Here is a 3,340-nt window from a genome sequence, read left to right as displayed (position 1 = left end):
TGCTCCTCAGAATCTGACCACGATCAGCCCCGACACTCACGTCACCAGGCACATCGGCAGCACCAACAACACCACCAGCAACCTTTTCCGTAATCACCTGATGCTGCACAGGACAGAGGGCATCAGCACCCGACCACATTGCTGCCAGGGATGGCCTCACCATGGCCAGATTTACTCCAGTATCCTCCTTGTTTACCGTAGCTTTGGCCAGGTCCTCTTCCTTGGTAAACATACTTCTATGAACCAGCACAATCGGCCAGAGTGATCGAGATTAAATGTTTCTTTTTCTTTTTTCTCCTTTCCATTAGAAAGTATTCCTTGATGTATTTAAGAGTGGTAATTTGGTGCACTTTTATTAATACAGCTGAAAATGGGATTTATCTGGGAAACGAAGCATTTGTAGAGGGTGTCTAGTCCTCCCTGAATTGGTGCTGCTGGTGTGCCCGATGATGCTGGTGTTGGGACTGAATGTGGAGATAGAGTGTGTTATGGTATTATGTCAGCTGCTGTGGAGTTGTTTGCTTATACCCTGCTTTGTGTTGTACATAGTGCCATATGTCCTTGTTATCCATGCCTTGCAGTTTGGCCTAGTTTTGGGCTAATTGTTGTTTTATTTCCTTCTACCTTGCCTCCCTTTGTGCTGGCTGGCTGCAGCTTAAATTGCTTGAAGTTCCTTATCCTTTCTGTCGTTTTACAGTTTCCTTGTTTGCAAGCTGGATGCTATGTTTGTAGGTGTGAGCAGTGATGGCTAATTTTGATTGTTGAGTGTTTGACCTTTGAAGCATTTGAACGGTATCTATCATCTTGTGGTTTTTCAGGTTTCTGACTAGCTGTGTAAAGTGTGTGAAGTTTAAGCCCATTGTTGTACGGGTGGTTGTAGTTTTCAGAGCAGCACACATGTATGTGGCTGGTTTAAAGTTTGCTAAGGCAAAAGCTGGAGCTAAAAGACTGGTTGCGGGCAGCGGGAGTGTGTTTTGCGAGAGAATGTGCAAAGAAATTGTTGTTGGTGTGTGGGGGAAGTGTGTGGGTATTTGTCAGATGAGAGTGTCAGCAGAGCTTTGTAATGCATGTAATAAGCATGTTGTGTTTTTTGAAATTTGAGAGTGAATGTCAAGCCTGCCCCCGGGTTTTGCATGGCAGAAGGGAAACTGTGGCCCTTCCCCACCGTGCCTTTGCGGCGACTGCATAAAAAGAAAGAAGAAAAGGAGATGTTTTTAATGAATCTGCTTTTAATTTTGAAATTCTCCCAAAAGGGAGGTGCACCGTTCCCAGAGACACTGCAATACCGGGTCGATGTGTGGAGTGGACGGAGCAAGCCCCTATTCCATCTCCCTGTTCCAAAAATCAATTTAATATATGGTCCCCAGATAGGGGACGTATCAGATATTAAACTGATAAGAACAGATTTTTTTATTAATATCCAATTTCTTTCCAGATCAACTCTAACGCCAAAGATCACTTTGCGCCAATATATTTGATCTTAGCCAAAAGGCCGAGAGGCGAAGTTGCACCGTTCCTGGAAACACTGCAATACCAGGTCGGTGCATGGAGTGGACGGGACAAGCCATTGTTCCAGCTCCCTGTCCAAAAAACAATTTAATATCAGATCCCCATAGGGGATATTAAACTGATAAGAACAGATTTTTTTTTAAATTTCAAGTTATACTTTATTCATAAAAAAATCTGTACAGTACATTCAATGGCATTTCAGTACATTTAGCTGCGGTCAGCAATCCCATACAATACATTTGGGTGCTGACGACAGTTCCGTTTGTTACATTCCTTGTTTTTCAGTTCAAGTGCGATTCGGTACAATAAACGGGATACATTGTGGTACATTCACACAGATTACATTTCATGTGTTACAATACAGTGCCCGGAATGGGTGACGGTACTTTTACATGTTTCTTTTCAAACAAGCATTTCGGAACACACCTTGCATTGTACATGGCACGACATTGGTGTTTACAGATTTGGTGCTCTATGTACACAAAGAGTAAATTACAAATACAGCCCGAGGGAGGTTTGTGCTGATTCCTGCCCCCGGGTTTTGCGTGGCAGAAGGGCTTTAAACTGTGGCCCTTCCCCACCGTGCCTTTGCGGCGACTGCATAAAAAGAAAGAAAAAAAGGAGATGTTTTTAATGAATCTGCTTTTAATTTTGAAATTCTCCCAAAAGGGAGGTGCACCGTTCCCAGAGACACTGCAATACCGGGTCGATGCGTGGAGTGGACGGAGCAAGCCCCTATTCCATCTCCCTGTTCCAAAAATCAATTTAATATATGGTCCCCAGATAGGGGACGTATCAGATATTAAACTGATAAGAACAGATACTACACTTGATCTTAGCCAAAAGGCCGAGAAGCGATGCCGCGGCGGCCCAAACTGTTCTCAGCTCCCGTTTGCCCTCCCTTTATTGAGTCAGAATGACTGTGCCCAAAGACATATAACTGTTGACTCTTTCACTGTTATTTTCTAATTGGAACAGATTAGTTTACAGAAGTTGCCTTTTTCCCTTTTTCAGTGAAACTGCTTCATAGATATGTAAAGTGACAGTATTCCAGCAATCAGATGGAGAGGGTTGTGCCTATCCACACGTACGTCACTGTCAGAGGCTGCGATGCAACCAAAACGTTTTCCAGCAGCTGCGTGAGTGACAACACTACAACCGACTGGTGAGGTGATCTGGCTTCATAACTGTACACACGGGGCTCAGTTTTGGCCAGGAGTTGCTCTGGTTTTTTTTGCAGTAACTTGGTTTTTCTGGCGTAACTTCAAAATCCCCATTTCCCCAATCAATTTGCACCAGTGTAACTCAGTTACGATTCTTTCAGTTCGTTTTTTTTTCTCGAAAGGGGACGTTACCAGCCACCTACGCCAGTTCTGCCCATTTAGGCAACTTTGGCCAGCTAATAGTTACTCCAGCGTATGTGGCCACTTCAGAAAACCCTTGGGGAGAGTTAAAGAAATCGGCGCAGGTCTGGGAATTAAACATACAGGGGTATCTGACAATTCGGAAGGATAGACAAGAAGGGAAAGGAGGTGGGGTAGCTCTGTTAATAAAGGATGATATCAGGGCAGTTGTGAGAGATGATATTGGCTCTAATGAACAAAATGTTGAATCATTGTGGGTGGAGATTAGAGATAGTAAGGGGAAAAAGTCACTGGTGGGCGTAGATTATAGGCCCCCCCAAATAATAACTTCACGGTGGGGCGGACAGTAATCGAGGGAATAATCGAGGATGTGAAAAAGGAACGGCAGTAATCATGGGGGATTTTACAGATATATAAAACGGAAAAGAGTGACTAAAGTAAATGTTGGTCCCTTAGAAGATGAGAAG

The 3,340-nt window shown here is 43.8% G+C and overlaps 1 non-coding gene and 2 pseudogenes across 1 annotated transcript; all 3 read right to left on the bottom strand.

The window, feature by feature from the left end:
• Positions 1–1,252: 1,252 nt before the first annotated feature.
• Positions 1,253–1,474, bottom strand: LOC139274219 (U2 spliceosomal RNA; annotated as a pseudogene).
• Positions 1,475–1,500: 26 nt separating this feature from the next.
• LOC139274286 (U2 spliceosomal RNA) lies at positions 1,501–1,664 on the bottom strand (annotated as a pseudogene).
• A 513-nt stretch (positions 1,665–2,177) lies between these two features.
• Positions 2,178–2,368, bottom strand: LOC139274486 (U2 spliceosomal RNA). Its single transcript, XR_011595542.1, has one exon. It is a non-coding gene; the product is annotated as a U2 spliceosomal RNA (small nuclear RNA).
• Positions 2,369–3,340: the final 972 nt, after the last annotated feature.

The sequence above is a fragment of the Pristiophorus japonicus genome, chromosome 9 (assembly GCF_044704955.1).
Source record: "Pristiophorus japonicus isolate sPriJap1 chromosome 9, sPriJap1.hap1, whole genome shotgun sequence".
Taxonomy (NCBI): Eukaryota; Metazoa; Chordata; class Chondrichthyes; family Pristiophoridae; genus Pristiophorus; species Pristiophorus japonicus.
This window is presented reverse-complemented; position numbering and strand designations above follow the sequence as displayed.